General features: G+C 39.5%; 21 non-coding genes across 21 annotated transcripts; 4 read left to right on the forward strand and 17 right to left on the reverse strand.

Moving 5' to 3' along the window:
• Positions 1-213: 213 nt before the first annotated feature.
• Positions 214-336, reverse strand: LOC114536882. The gene has a single exon (XR_003688505.1). It is a non-coding gene; the product is annotated as a U5 spliceosomal RNA (small nuclear RNA).
• A 245-nt stretch (positions 337-581) lies between these two features.
• On the reverse strand, positions 582-704 carry LOC114536872. Its single transcript, XR_003688497.1, has one exon. It is a non-coding gene; the product is annotated as a U5 spliceosomal RNA (small nuclear RNA).
• Positions 705-951: 247 nt separating this feature from the next.
• Positions 952-1,074, reverse strand: LOC114536883. The gene has a single exon (XR_003688506.1). It is a non-coding gene; the product is annotated as a U5 spliceosomal RNA (small nuclear RNA).
• A 243-nt stretch (positions 1,075-1,317) lies between these two features.
• Positions 1,318-1,440, reverse strand: LOC114536910. Its single transcript, XR_003688532.1, has one exon. It is a non-coding gene; the product is annotated as a U5 spliceosomal RNA (small nuclear RNA).
• Positions 1,441-1,685: 245 nt separating this feature from the next.
• On the reverse strand, positions 1,686-1,807 carry LOC114536903. Its single transcript, XR_003688526.1, has one exon. It is a non-coding gene; the product is annotated as a U5 spliceosomal RNA (small nuclear RNA).
• A 247-nt stretch (positions 1,808-2,054) lies between these two features.
• LOC114536909 lies at positions 2,055-2,175 on the reverse strand. The gene has a single exon (XR_003688531.1). It is a non-coding gene; the product is annotated as a U5 spliceosomal RNA (small nuclear RNA).
• A 246-nt stretch (positions 2,176-2,421) lies between these two features.
• LOC114536887 lies at positions 2,422-2,539 on the reverse strand. The gene has a single exon (XR_003688510.1). It is a non-coding gene; the product is annotated as a U5 spliceosomal RNA (small nuclear RNA).
• A 242-nt stretch (positions 2,540-2,781) lies between these two features.
• LOC114536884 lies at positions 2,782-2,904 on the reverse strand. The gene has a single exon (XR_003688507.1). It is a non-coding gene; the product is annotated as a U5 spliceosomal RNA (small nuclear RNA).
• Positions 2,905-3,151: 247 nt separating this feature from the next.
• On the reverse strand, positions 3,152-3,274 carry LOC114536885. The gene has a single exon (XR_003688508.1). It is a non-coding gene; the product is annotated as a U5 spliceosomal RNA (small nuclear RNA).
• Positions 3,275-3,518: 244 nt separating this feature from the next.
• Positions 3,519-3,641, reverse strand: LOC114536918. Its single transcript, XR_003688540.1, has one exon. It is a non-coding gene; the product is annotated as a U5 spliceosomal RNA (small nuclear RNA).
• A 249-nt stretch (positions 3,642-3,890) lies between these two features.
• On the reverse strand, positions 3,891-4,010 carry LOC114536917. The gene has a single exon (XR_003688539.1). It is a non-coding gene; the product is annotated as a U5 spliceosomal RNA (small nuclear RNA).
• Positions 4,011-4,256: 246 nt separating this feature from the next.
• LOC114536890 lies at positions 4,257-4,379 on the reverse strand. The gene has a single exon (XR_003688513.1). It is a non-coding gene; the product is annotated as a U5 spliceosomal RNA (small nuclear RNA).
• Positions 4,380-4,623: 244 nt separating this feature from the next.
• LOC114536886 lies at positions 4,624-4,746 on the reverse strand. The gene has a single exon (XR_003688509.1). It is a non-coding gene; the product is annotated as a U5 spliceosomal RNA (small nuclear RNA).
• A 249-nt stretch (positions 4,747-4,995) lies between these two features.
• Positions 4,996-5,117, reverse strand: LOC114536889. The gene has a single exon (XR_003688512.1). It is a non-coding gene; the product is annotated as a U5 spliceosomal RNA (small nuclear RNA).
• A 247-nt stretch (positions 5,118-5,364) lies between these two features.
• Positions 5,365-5,491, reverse strand: LOC114536901. The gene has a single exon (XR_003688524.1). It is a non-coding gene; the product is annotated as a U5 spliceosomal RNA (small nuclear RNA).
• A 248-nt stretch (positions 5,492-5,739) lies between these two features.
• On the reverse strand, positions 5,740-5,863 carry LOC114536914. Its single transcript, XR_003688536.1, has one exon. It is a non-coding gene; the product is annotated as a U5 spliceosomal RNA (small nuclear RNA).
• A 247-nt stretch (positions 5,864-6,110) lies between these two features.
• On the reverse strand, positions 6,111-6,231 carry LOC114536920. The gene has a single exon (XR_003688542.1). It is a non-coding gene; the product is annotated as a U5 spliceosomal RNA (small nuclear RNA).
• An 873-nt stretch (positions 6,232-7,104) lies between these two features.
• Trnas-cga lies at positions 7,105-7,186 on the forward strand. The gene has a single exon. It is a non-coding gene; the product is annotated as a tRNA-Ser (tRNA).
• Positions 7,187-7,252: 66 nt separating this feature from the next.
• Trnat-cgu lies at positions 7,253-7,325 on the forward strand. Its single transcript has one exon. It is a non-coding gene; the product is annotated as a tRNA-Thr (tRNA).
• Positions 7,326-9,378: 2,053 nt separating this feature from the next.
• On the forward strand, positions 9,379-9,459 carry Trnas-cga. Its single transcript has one exon. It is a non-coding gene; the product is annotated as a tRNA-Ser (tRNA).
• A 1,196-nt stretch (positions 9,460-10,655) lies between these two features.
• Positions 10,656-10,727, forward strand: Trnae-uuc. Its single transcript has one exon. It is a non-coding gene; the product is annotated as a tRNA-Glu (tRNA).
• The last annotated feature ends 3,974 nt before the right edge of the window (positions 10,728-14,701 follow it).

Genomic DNA, 14,701 nt, shown 5'->3' on the forward strand with positions numbered 1-14,701 from the left:
AAATAGTTTCGCTTTTGGAACACGGTAGTCACGTAAGTGCGCGCAATGTTATCAATTGTGACGAATATAATTGTTTTTTTAATTAGCAGTTGCTCAATCAATTGTGGGGTGTCGGTTGATATGTTAGCGTCATCAATAGCCTTCTGTCAGGAAAAGGAGTATTGGGAATCCGGATGACGGCTGCTATTGATCTCGTACACTTTTGATAAACACCCGCCTGGAAAATCCGGCGGGCGACAAAAAATACCCTTAGGCCCATTGTGTTGTTCTCCTCCACGGAAATCTTTAGTAAAAGGCGAAAGATTTTTTCGTGTAAATGAAGGAGAACCAAGGCTTGGAAACTTCGGTGCTTGTCAGTGCTGTATAAACGAAATAGTTTCGCTTTTGGAAACGGTAGTCACGGAAGTGCGCGCGCAATGTTATCAATTGTGACGAATATAATTGTTTTTTTAATTAGCAGTTGCTCAATCAATTGTTGGTCGTTTGATATTTTGGCGTGATCAATAGCCTTCTGCCAGGAAAAGGAGCATTGGGAATCCGGATTACGCCAGCTGTTGATCTCGTACACTTTTGATAAACACCCGCCTGGAAAATCCGGCGGGCGACAAAAAATACCCTTAGGCCCATTGTGTTGTTCTCCTCCAGGGAAATCTTTAGTAAAAGGTGAAAGATTTTTTCGTATAAATGAAAAGGAACCAAGGCTTGCAAACTTCGGTGCTTGTCATTGCTGTATAAACGAATTAGTTTCGCTTTTGGAACACGGTAGTCAGGGAAGTGCGCGCGCAATGTTATCAATTGTGACGAATATATTGTTTTTATAATTCGCAGTTGCACAATCAATTGTGGGGTGTCGTTTGATATTTTGGCGTGATCAATAGCCTTCTGTTAAGAAAGGAGCATTGGGAATCCGGATTACGCCAGCTGTTGATCTCGTACACTTTTGATAAACACCCGCCTGGAAAATCCGGCGGGCGACAAAAAATACCCTTAGGCCCATTGTGTTGTTCTCCTCCACGGAAATCTTTAGTAAAAGGCGAAAGATTTTTTCGTGTAAATGAAGGAGAACCAAGGCTTGGAAACTTGGTGTTTGTCAGTGCTGTATAAACGAAATAGTTTCGCTTTTGGAACGGTAGTCACGGAAGTGCTCGCGCAATTTTATCAATTGTGACGACTATAATTTTTTTTTAATTCGCAGTTGCTCAATCAATTGTGTGTGTCGTTTGATATTTTGGCGTGATCAATAGCCTTCTGCCAGGAAAGGAGCATTGGGAATCCGGATTACGCCAGCTGTTGATCTCGTACACTTTTGATAAACACTCGCCTGGAAAATCCGGCGGGCGACAAAAAATACCCTTAGGCCCATTGTGTTGTTTTCCTCCACGGAAATCTTTAGTAAAAGGCGAAAGATTTTTTCGTGTAAATGAAGGAGAACCAAGGCTTGGAAACTTCGGTGCTTGTCAGTGCTGTATAAACAAAATAGTTTCGCTTTTGGAACACGGTAGTCACGGAAGTGCGCGCGCAATGTTATCAATTGTGACGAATATAATTGTTTTTTATATTAGCAGTTGCTCAATCAATTGTGGGGTGTCGTTTGATATTTTGGCGTGATCAATAGCCTTCTGGGAAAAGGAGCATTGGGAATCCGGATTACGCCAGCTTTGATCTCGTACACTTTTGATAAACACCCGCCTGGAAAATCCGGCGGGCGACAAAAATACCCTTAGGCCCATTGTGTTGTTCTCCTCCACGGAAATCTTTAGTAAAAGGCGAAAGATTTTTTCGTGTAAATGAAGGAGAACCAAGGCTTGGAAACTTCGGTGCTTTGTCAGTGCTGTATAAACGAAATAGTTTCGCTTTTGGAACACGGTAGTCACGGAAGTGCGCGCGCAATGTTATCAATTGTGACGAATATAAGTTTTTTTAATTAGCAGTTGCTCAATCAATTGTGGGTGTCGTTTGATATTTTGGCGTGATCAATAGCCTTCTGCCAGGAAAAGGAGCATTGGGAATCCGGATTACGCCAGCTGTTGATCTCGTACACTTTTGATAAACACCCGCCTGGAAAATCCGGCGGGCGACAAAAAACCCTTAGGCCCATTGTGTTGTTCTCCTCCACGGAAATCTTTAGTAAAAGGCGAAAGATTTTTTCGTGTAAATGAAGGAGAACCAAGGCTTGGAAACTTGGTGCTTGTCAGTGCTGTATAAACGAAATAGTTTCGCTTTTGGAACACGGTAGTCACGGAAGTGCGCGCGCAATGTTATCAATTGTGACGAATATAATTGTTTTTATAATTAGCAGTTGCTCAATCAATTGTGGGTGTCGTTTGATATTTTGGCGTGATCAATAGCCTTCTGCCAGAAAGGAGCATTGGGAATCCGGATTACGCCAGCTGTTGATCTCGTACACTTTTGATAAACACCCGCCTGGAAAATCCGGCGACAAAAAATACCCTTAGGCCCATTGTGTTGTTCTCCTCCACGGAAATCTTTAGTAAAAGGCGAAAGATTTTTTCGTGTAAATGAAGGAGAACCAAGGCTTGGAAACTTCGGTGCTTGTCAGTGCTGTATAAACGAAATAGTTTCGCTTTTGGACACGGTAGTCACGGAAGTGCGCGCGCAATGTTATCAATTGTGACGATATAATTGTTTTTTTAAGCAGTTGCTCAATCAATTGTGGGGTGTCGTTTGATATTTTGGCGTGATCAATAGCCTTCTGCCAGAAAGGAGCATTGGGAATCCGGATTACGCCAGCTGTTGATCTCGTACACTTTTGATAAACACCCGCCTGGAAAATCCGGCGGGCGACAAAAAATACCCTTAGGCCCATTGTGTTGTTCTCCTCCACGGAAATCTTTAGTAAAAGGCGAAAGATTTTTTCGTGTAAATGAAGGAGAACCAAGGCTTGGAAACTTCGGTGCTTGTCAGTGCTGTATAAACGAAATAGTTTCGCTTTTGGAACACGGTAGTCACGGAAGTGCGCGCGCAATGTTATCAATTGTGACGAATATAATTGTTTTTATAATTAGCAGTTGCTCAATCAATTGTGGGGTGTCGTTTGATATTTTGGCGTGATCAATAGCCTTCTGCCAGAAAGGAGCATTGGGAATCCGGATTACGCCAGCTGTTGATCTCGTACACTTTTGATAAACACCCGCCTGGAAAATCCGGCGGGCGACAAAAAATACCCTTAGGCCCATTGTGTTGTTCTCCTCCACGGAAATCTTTAGTAAAAGGCGAAAGATTTTTTCGTGTAAATGAAGGAGAACCAAGGCTTGGAAACTTCGGTGCTTGTCAGTGCTGTATAAACGAAATAGTTTCGCTTTTGGAACACGGTAGTCACGGAAGTGCGCGCGCAATGTTATCAATTGACGAATATAATTGTTTTTTAATTAGCAGTTGCTCAATCAATTGTGGGGTGTCGTTTGATATTTTGGCGTGATCAATAGCCTTCTGCCAGAAAGGAGCATTGGGAATCCGGATTACGCCAGCTGTTGATCTCGTACACTTTTGATAAACACCCGCCTGGAAAATCCGGCGGGCGACAAAAAATACCCTTAGGCCCATCGTGTTGTTCTTCTCCACGGAAATCTTTAGTAAAAGGCGAAAGATTTTTTCGTGTAAATGAAGGAGAACCATGGCTTGGAAACTTGGGTTTTTGTCAGTGCTGTATAAACGAAAAAGTTTCGCTTTTGGGGCACACGGTAATCACGGAAGTGCGCGCGCAATGTTATCAATTGTGACGAATATAATTGTTTTTTAATTAGCAGTTGCTCAATCAATTGTGGGTGTCGTTTGATATTTTGGCGTGATCAATAGCCTTCTGCCAGGAAAAGGAGCATTGGGAATCCGGATTACGCCAGCTGTTGATCTCGTACACTTTTGATAAACACCCGCCTGGAAAATCCGGCGGGCGACAAAAAATACCCTTAGGCCCATTGTGTTGTTCTCCTCCACGGAAATCTTTAGTAAAAGGCGAAAGATTTTTTTGTGTAAATGGAGAACCAAGGCTTGGAAACTTCGGTGTTTGTTAGTGCTGTATAAACGAAATAGTTTCGCTTTTGGGACACGGTAATCACGGAAGTGCGCGCGCAATGTTATCAATTGTGACGAATATAATTTTTTTATAATTGCAGTTGCTCAATCAATTGTGGGTGTCGTTTGATATTTTGGCGTGATCAATAGCCTTCTGCCAGGAAAAGGAGCATTGGGAATCCGGATTACGCCAGCTGTTGATCTCGTACACTTTTGATAAACACCCGCCTGGAAAATCCGGCGGGCGACAAAAAATACCCTTAGGCCCATTGTGTTGTTCTCCTCCACGGAAATCTTTAGTAAAAGGCGAAAGATTTTTTCGTGCAAATGAAGGAGAACCAAGGCTTGGAAACTTCGGTGCTTGTCAGTGCTGTATAAACGAAATAGTTACGCTTTTGGAACACGGTAGTCACGGAAGTGCGCGCGCAATGTTATCAATTGTGACGAATATTATTGTTTTATAATTAGCAGTTGCTCAATCAATTGTGGGTGTCGTTTGATATTTTCGTGATCAATAGCCTTCTGCCAAGAAAGGAGCATTGGGAATCCGGATTACGCCAGCTGTTGATCTCGTACACTTTTGATAAACACCCGCCTGGAAAATCCGGCGGGCGACAAAAAATACCCTTAGGCCCATTGTGTTGTTCTCCTCCACGGAAATCTTTAGTAAAAGGCGAAAGATTTTTTCGTGTAAATGAAGGAGAACCAAGGCTTGGAAACTTTGGTGCTTGTCAGTGCTGTATAAACGAAATAGTTTCGCTTTTGGGACACGGTAATCACGGAAGTGCGCGCGCAATGTTATCAATTGTGACGAATATCATTGTTTTTTTTAATTCGCAGTTGCTCAATCAATTGTGGGGTGTCGTTTGATATTTTGGCGTGATCAATAGCCTTCTGCCAAGAAAGGAGCATTGGGAATCCGGATTACGCCAGCTGTTGATCTCGTACACTTTTGATAAACACCCGCCTGGAAAATCCGGCGGGCGACAAAAAATACCTTAGGCCCATTATGTTGTTCTCCTCCACGGAAATCTTTAGTAAAAGGCGAAAGATTTTTTCGTGTAAATGAAGGAGAACCAAGGCTTGGAAACTTCGGTGCTTGTCAGTGCTGTATAAACGAAATAGTTACGCTTTTGGAACACGGTAGTCAGGGAAGTGCGCGCGCAATGTTATCAATTGTGACGAATATTATTGTTTTTTATAATTAGCAGTTGCTCAATCAGTTGTGGGGTGTCGTTTGATATTTTGGCGTGATCAATAGCCTTCTGCCAAGAAAGCAGCATTGGGAATCCGGATTACGCCAGCTGTTGATCTCGCACACTTTTGATAAACACCCGCCTTTGGAAAATCCGGCGGGCGACAAAAAATACCCTTAGGCCCATTGTGTTGTTCTCCTCCACGGAAATCTTTAGTAAAAGGCGAAAGATTTTTTCGTGTGAATGAAGGAGAACCAAGGCTTGGAAACTTTGGTGCTTGTCAGTGCTGTATAAACGAAATAGTTTCGCTTTTGGAACACGGTAGTCAGGAAAGTGCGCGCGCAATGTTATCAATTGTGACGAATATTATTGTATTTATAATTAGCAGTTGCTCAATCAATTGTGGGGTGTCGTTTGATATTTTGGCGTGATCAATAGCCTTCTGCCAAGAAAGCAGCATTGGGAATCCGGATTACGCCAGCTGTTGATCTCGTACACTTTTGATAAACACCCGCCTGGAAAATCCGGCGGGCGACAAAAAATACCCTTAGGCCCATTTGTGGTTTTCTCCTCCACGGAAATCTTTAGTAAAAGGCGAAAGATTTTTTCGTGCAAATGAAGGAAAACCAAGGCTTGGAAATTTTGGTGCTTGTCAGTGCTGTATAAACGAATTAGTTTCACTTTTGGAACACGGTAGTCACGTAAGTGCGCGCGCAATGTTATCAATTGTGACGAATATAATTATTATTATAATTAGCAGTTGCTCAATCAATTGTGGGGTGTCGTTTGATATTTTGGCGTGATCAATAGCCTTCTGCCAGGAAAAGGGGCATTGGGAATCCGGATTACGCCAGTTGTTGATCTCGTACACTTTTGATAAACACCAGCCTGGAAAATCCGGCGACAAAAAATACCTTTAAGCCCATTGTGTTGTTCTCCTCCAGGGAAATCTTTAGTAAAAGGCGAAAGAATTTTTCGTGTGAATGAAGGAGAACCAAGGCTTGGAAACTTCGGTGCTTGTCAGTGCTGTATAAACGAAATAGTTTCGCTTTTGGAACACGGTAGTCACGGAAGTGCGCGCGCAATGTTATCAATTGTGACGAATATAATTGTTTTACTTGCCAGGCGAATTCTTGCCAACAGAAGAACCAAATATTTCAATTTTTTGTGAATAGATTCTCCGAAGTACCTTTTTCTTCTGCTGTTCTTGCTTTTGAAAGGTGTCCAGATCGTGCATACCTCTGTGATGCTATTCTCCTAGGTACCTGAGAGAACATTTCCTGCTGTTCTTACATTATTCGAAATAGCACAAGTTTTATATTCATGGCATAGAAGCAGTGTGTAGCAAGCAGGGTGTGGCTGTGGAAGCGTTCTGGGCGCATAAACCATGGCCTGTTTGCCCGTCTAGTTTGAAAGAGAACGGTCTTAACAACAATTTGCCAATGGTCTAGTTAATTATTATGCTGTATTTTCTTTTGAGAAAAAAAGTGGAACGTGTTCCTGTTCCAACATTAGATGCACTCTCTCAACTTAATTTAAGTATCAACCTTATAAAAATATAGTTAGCTAGGATTTTGCATCAATGTAATCATATCAACAGTGTCCACGATTGCTTTTCTATTTGCCTCATTAGCTCAGTGGTTAAAGCACTTGTCTAGTAAACCAGGGGTCCGGCGTTCGAATCTCTTACCAGGCTCTTCACATTTTCCACTTAAACTCAATAAGTATCTTCCTAATATAAATGAGTTTTGTTATTGGCTTTTTGCAACAATAATGAACAATGTTTACTATTCGTTCCTTTAGAAATGAATTTCTATAATATAATTACCTGTGTTTTATTGTGCTTTTTTATCATTGCGTTTCAACAGGCAATTATGTAGTCGTGGCCGAGTGGTTAAGGCGACAGACTCGAAATCTGTTGGGATATTCCCGCGCAGGTTCAAATCCTGCCGACTACGACTTTTGTTATGCAAGTGGAATTTCGTGGCCGTTTCATTTTACGTTTAAGAAAGTATCACGCGTTTGCCTTATCAGCTCAGTGGTTAGAGTACTGGTCTCGTAAACCAGGGGTCCGGAGTTCAACTCTCTGATAAGGCTTAATTTTTTTGTCTTTGTATGGTGAGGGTGAGTAAAAGACTTAAATATTATTAATCTTTACATTTCACGCATTATAACGCCAAAATCAAGTTTTGCAAACTCTATCACTGGATATGACCATTTTTTCTTATCCAGTGACATACATCGACTTCATTGTTTGCGATGAAGTATGGGCTTCATGCATGGCCTGGTGGTATGATTCTCGTCTAGGGTGCGAGAGATCACGGGTTCGATTCGCGTGCAAGCCCGGGCAATGCATCGAAAGCATTTTCTGATAAAGTTCAGTAGACCATCTAATTGTCATTTTTATTCAAAAACATATATTTTTTTCTGAAATGGGCTATAAGAGATAATCCAGAACTCAAAAACCTAAATAAAGACAAAAAATTAATAATTCCAGCAAGGTTCTACCGAGAATTGAGCTTGGATTCACGGATTCAGAGTCGGATGTGCTAACCATTACACCACAGAACCTAACCATCTACTAAAAGACACCGCAGAAATTGGTGTTTAAGACATTTCAACCCGGAAATCTAATCGCTGGTTCACAATTGTGTATTTCCGTACCGCTATCAAAGAAAAAACTTTTAAATAGCATAAAAAAGTTCAATTTTTCTCTCAATACGTATTCGCAATTTTTTGACAGCTCATCATACACATCTGACCGCTGTGATGTATAGTCTATACACGCACATTATTGAGATGAAGTATTTATATATATTCCCCCTATTCCAGGTATGGTGCCTGATGATGTTAAATGTTGAATTTTTCTTTCATTTATAAAAGAGAAAGGAGCGAGCTGATTTGAACCACTGACCTCTCGATCTGCAGTCGAATACTCTACCACTGAGCTATACTCCCTGATCGTGCATACCTGTGTGATGCTATTCTCCTGGGAACCCGAAAGAACATTTCCTGTTGTTCTTACCTTATTCGAAATAGAAGCAATGTGTGGCAAGCAGGGTGGCGCAGAGGAAGCGGGCTGGGCCCATAACCCGGGGGTCTGTGGATCGAAACCATTTCCTGCTAAAGTTGTCGTATCGATGAAAAAGATCTTTTCAGTGCACATTCTAGGTGAGATTTTTTGTTCAGAAAACTAATTTTTCTTAAATTCAGTGTAAGAGAAAAGCCGGAACTCAAAAACTGTATTCCCCGATCGTGCATACCGGCATGCGCGGATATTTTCTTAGATATCTGTAAGAACATTTCCCGTTTTTCTAAACTTATTCGGAACAGCACAAGTAAAAAGATGATACAGATCTGTGTATATATCCATGGCATAGAAGCAGTGTGTAGCAAGCAGGGTGGGGCAGTGGAAGCGTGCTGGGCCCATAAACCAAGGCCTGTTTGCCCGTCTAGCTTGAAAGAGAACGGTCTTAACAACAATTTGCTAATGGTCTATAGTTAATGATTATGCTGTATTTTCTTTTGAAAAAAAAGTTATACGTGTTCCCGTTCCATGCAACATTAGATGCACTCTCTCAACTTAATTTAAGTATCAACCTTATAAAAATATAGTGAGCTTAGATTTTGCATCAATGTAATCATATGAACGGTGTCCACACTTGTTTTTTACACGTGCCTCATTAGCTCAGTTTAGAGCACTGGGGCCGGTTGTATCAAGCCCGTTTAGCTTTAACGGTGGATAAGTCAAAATTAAATCTCCTATTAAACACTCCTACATCTCTTTTGAATGAGTCAACTTGAATATTATGCACTTAATATTTGGTTGTAAACAGTATACATTTAGTTTGCTTGTTGAATGAAACGATTGACTTGCTTTCTATTTTGAACCTAACCAACGTTTAAGCTAAACGAGCTTGATACAACCGGCCCCTGGTCTCGTAAACCAGGGGTCCGGAGTTCGAATCTCTGACGAGCTCTTCACATTTTCCACTTAAACTCAATAATATGAACGACTTTTGTGATTGACTTTTTGTAACAATAGTGAACTGCAATGTTTATGATTCGTTCTTTCAGAAACAAATTCCTATAATACTTGCTTGTGTTTTATTGTTTTTTTTTTTATCATTGCCAATCAACTGGCAATTATGTAGTCGTGGCTGAGTGGTTAAGGCGACAGGCTCGAAATCAGTTGGATATTCCCGCGCAGGTTCAAATCCTGCCAACTACGAGTCCCGTTATCTCGAAAGATTTCATAACACGGAAAAATTTTTTTGCCAGCGGGTGGAATTTCGTCTTATACCATACGATATATTTTTGGCATTTTTTAGGGAAAGACAATCAGAGTAGTAAAAATTTTTAAAACTTGGTGTAAAATGGTAAATACTGTACCCTTTTAACCGAAGTAGTCAAATTTACGCATTCTGATTCGCTTACTAAAAATGTAAACAAACATGCTGTTTGGTCTAGAGCGAAATTGCCTCTTCTTATAAGGAACTCTATTCAGAAATTATTTCTCCTTTATATGCTCGCTTTTAAGAGTATAATATTAGGCTGTTTGCCGCACGAGTCAACGGAACTTTAATTTTTCATTTACCGTTATGCCGGAATTTTTGATAAATTACCGTAAGCTACTGCACTTTTTCCGTCTTGAGTGCAGGACACGGATTCGATTCCCGTGCAAGCCCTGATTGCCCTCCCAACTTGAAATTTTTCAAAGATTGAGTTTCCTTCTTCAAAACAAAAAGCAGTGTTGATCTCCCCATAAAACGTTGATCCCATGCAGTGTCAATCCCACATAGAAAAATACAACGAGGAGATATACTAGGCATGCACAAATGTATTCATAGTAAAGAAATGTCATCCATGAAGACGTTGTCATTCATTTTACAAGAACTTAACATCGGAAAATATGCAGAATTAACTTGGAAGGGATAACTATTTTTTGACGATGATTCGTTTTTACAATTGTAAAAGCTTCATGTGTATGCCTTATTGTCTGAATGGTTAGAGCACTGGTATCGTAAACCAGAGGTCCGGTGTTCAACTCTCTAATAAGATTTCCCCCGTTCTTACCTTATACGGAATAGCGCCAATGAAAAGAAAATATCTATCTGCGTATATATTCATAGCACCAGGGCAGTGTGTAGCACGCAGCTAGGGTATAAATATAAATATTATTTTTAAAAATATTACGAAAAACTTTTAATGCGAAGCAACGGTTTTCTGAAGAATGATTTGAGATCCAAAGATCTAATCCCCCAGTTGCTGCCTTTCCTTACATCTTTTCGAGCAATCGGTGAACGATAGATCACTCTTTACGAAATTAAAAATATAATTTTTGAGCTTGATTCGTGTAGCATGGGACCTAAGAAGAAAGGGGTAATTTTGAAAAAAAACGACACTGTTACGTTAGGCATGGCAAGTTCCCATGTGATCTAGTGGCTAGGATCTGGCGTTTTCACCGCCATGGCCCGGGTTCGATTCCCGGCGTGGAAAATCCGTTTTCATAATTACCCGGCAAAAAGAGCCGTTTACGGCAATACATTTAACACCTGAATGAGTATTATTGCAGGACACGAACACTGACAAGGATAGGAAGAGTCGCGTTTCATCGAGTTTGTTAAAAAGGAAATTGATATTTTGAACGAATAAAGTTGAGTTGCGTATGTATGGAAAAAATATGGAGGATGCGAGCATCGATCCCGCTACCTCGCGCATACAATGCGCGCGCTCTTGCATTTGAGCTAATCCCTCACAGCCGCCTTAAAGCATTGAAATCCATTGTTTCAATAACACATATCTTTTTTGGGGTTTTTTACATTTCATTTTCCAAACAAACTATTTGCCAAAACCGCAAAATAAAAGCTTTATTTTCAACATTTTGCAGACATACTAAGCTAATCGGAAAAATAATTTTATTTCATTTTAGTTCATTCTCCATTGCCAGTATATCAATTTGACATAGGCAGTAAAATATTTTTCAAAATATTTTCCATGCAACTATCCTTCGAACCGGATTTAAACCAGTCACCTAGAGATGTTTGCTTGCTTATCTACAATCCCCCGCTCTGCCAACTGAGCTATCGAAGTCTGATAACGGCCAGCTTCATTATTGATCAATAAGTATTTGTCATATAATTGTTAATTCTATTAATTAGAATTTTGATAATGTTATTAAAAACTTAGGTATATAAATTATATCATTTTTAAAAATATTACGAATGCAAAGTAACGGTTTTCTGAAGAATGATTTGAGATCCAAAGCGTAATAATTTGGAGGATGCGGGCGTCGATCCCGCTACCTCGCGCATGCTAAGCGCAGGCTCTACCATTTGAGCTAATCCCCCAGTTAGTGTCTTCCGTACATCTTTTCGAGCAATCGGTAAAAGATAGATCACTCTTTACGAAATTGAAAAATGAATGTCTAAGTTTGATTCGTGTAGCATGGGACCTAATTTATGGGTGTAATGCCAACATTTTCTAGAACATGCATCGCAAAATATACGCACAATTGATAATGAACTCCTGTAAAACATAAAACGTTGATTGAAAATATGTTTCATACAGCGGAGTAAGATGATTGCCGAAATTGACCGCAATATGTGGCGTTGCGCTAGTGGTTCAGTGGTAGAATTCTTGCCTGCCACGCGGAAGACTGCATGGGGTTCGATTCCCCGCTAGCGCATGCAATTCCCATCGGATTTCATTCATTCCTTCAAACTTTATTTACACGCACAAAATCATTTCAACAATAAAGCTGGTTTTCAAAAGGGGTGTGCACTACTTTACCAAATCAAATCCCACCCACCCCTTTAATCTATCTACAATATACGTACAATACTTACAAACATAATTATAATATAAACATGAAAGTGTAAACTATATTATATGAGATTAATGGAGAAAAAGTGTACTTTTAAAAATTAATTTACACAAGAGGATTTATAAATTGAAAGGTCGAGGAGGAAAGCTTTTCACAAAATGAATTATAAGATGACAACGTTCTTATTTCCTCCAGAATTTGGTTCCAGACATGAGCACCGTTGTAGCTAAAACCTTTTTTCAAGTAATCCGTCCTGGGCTTGGGAAGACATAACCTTGTTGAGGACCCTCTCAAATCATAATCATGCATCGTATTAAAATGTTGAAATAGATCTCTCAATCTTTGAGGAGCTAGATTATTAATCGTTTTAAACATAAGTCTGGATTTTATGTGAACTCTACGCTCTTCAAGGGTTATCCACCCAGTGCATTGCGTGCTAGTAAAGATTGCCCAGACTCATTTTTAAAGTTTATAATTATTCTAGCCGCCTTATTTTGCAACTTTTGAAGACAATCACTTAGCGTCTTACCTATCACATCCCAAACTTCACAACAATAATCAAAATGAGGCTGAACTAGGGCATTGTATATCAAGACTAAAGTATTCCGATCAACAAACTCCTTAGCCTTTTTAATAGCACCAATTCCTGCCGAGTGAGTTTACTTGCAATAAAGTAAATGTGCTTCTACCAATTTAAGTGCTCATCTACAGGGTGTATCAAAAAAAAGGAGACCTTTAGAAATCAAGCTATTGTTAAAATTTGAATGCCTTTTCAATTGCATTTGCACTTATGCTGAACCGTAGTGTGTGAAATATTGATGCATACATTAGAAAAAGGAGACCTTTAGAAAATGAATTGACGTTTGTACACAAGATTGTCTGCTCCTGGGAATTTGAAAATAACTTTAATAGCATAAGCAGAAATAACAACCCAAAAATATTCAAATGACTAAGCACACCAGTACAAACATGGTTCAACTGACTTCGGAGCAAAGAGTTTTTGTAGTCTTAACTTATACCCAGACTCGCAGTATAGCTCAGGTGCAAAACGCTTTTCGAGAAAGGTTTCGTGATCGCGATCCACCAGTAAAAAGTACAACTTTTAAAAACGTGCGAAAATACTCGAATGAAGCAACGAGTGTAATAATTGAACAGTGTAATGCTTTACAAGGGCGGCCTGCCGTCATCAGAAAAGCAGTTCGCTATATGCACAAGCGTACGATAGTTTGTGTTGAGATAAATGGAGGCCACGTTGAAGGACATAGTCCATGACATTCAGTTCTTTTGATGTTCAATTTATCAGTAATTTTCAATCCGGATCGAAATGTCAAATGAATCTGTGTCAGATCAAGTTGTAATTCATTCCTGACTCATGTAAACATTTTAATAGCCAGGGTTTGTAAAATGGAATGCTGAGCCATTCGAGATTCAAAGTCAATTCTAACTCATGTGAACAGCCCTAATACTCGCACGCAGTGTTAAAAATTAATGGCAAATATTTGTTCATTTTTTGAAGGAACAGCTAAAACAATCTACCATGCATACTGTTATCGCTTTTGTGCTTAGTCATTTGTGCTTAATCATTTGAATATTTTTGGGTCGTTATTTTTCTTTATGCTGTTAAAGTTATTTTCAAATTCCCAGGAGCAGACAATCTTGTGTACAAACGTCAATTCATTTTCTAATGTATGCATGCACGCCATCAATATTTCACGCACTGCGGTTCAGCATATGTGCAAATGCAATTGAAAAGGCATTCAAATTTTAACAATAGCTTGATTTCTAAAGGTCTCCTTTTTTTTATACACGCTTTTTTTTATACACGCTGTATTTGTACTCCTAGCGCTTTTGTATGTTTAAGTCTTCTTACTAATTGATTATCAATTTTGATTGATGGTTGAACATTCAAATTATTTATCTTATAATTATGGTGATCCAATCAAAACGTATTCACTTTTAGCAATGTCTAAATTAAGCTTGTTTGCTGATAACCAAATTCGGACATTCTCCCGGTCCTCATTTGCCCTTTCTCCACTTCATCCAATGTTTCTCCTGCCGCTGTTAAACTAGTGTCATCCGCAAACAGTCTGGGTGTTGTGTGTTTGAGGCAATTTGGCAAGTCCTTCATATAGAGGGAGAATAGAAGAGGGCCAAGTATACTTCCCTGGGGAATGCCACAAGTTATTTTTCTTTGTTTAGAAAACATACCATGAAGATGGCAATTTTGAGTTCGACCAGTCAGATAATTACGCAATAGTGTAAGAGCCGATTTTGTGTAAGTTCTCAAAGTTACTATCGCTATTATGACTGATTGTTTGAGCAAGCTTGGGACCTATGTCTGTAAAATAATCATTAAAAACCTCTTTTAACTCTTCTGTCGAGGTGATAGATTTTCCAGGTAATTTGATTTCATGAATTGCATTTTTATCCTGATTCCGTCCTAAGATATCATTAATTGTTTTCCAAGCATGCTTTGGATTGTTTTTATAATTTTGAAACTTGCATAATAATCTCTTTTTGCATGATGTAAAGCAATATTAGCTGCATTTCTGGAAGACTTATATAGGCATTCCAATCACTTACTTCATTTGTTCTTATCGCTTTAAATAATCTCTTTTAAATAACTTAGCTTTGACATCTCCATTTA

Source organism: Dendronephthya gigantea, unplaced genomic scaffold (assembly GCF_004324835.1).
Source record: "Dendronephthya gigantea isolate DGI-Jeju-01 unplaced genomic scaffold, DenGig_1.0 000149F, whole genome shotgun sequence".
Taxonomy (NCBI): Eukaryota; Metazoa; Cnidaria; class Anthozoa; order Malacalcyonacea; family Nephtheidae; genus Dendronephthya; species Dendronephthya gigantea.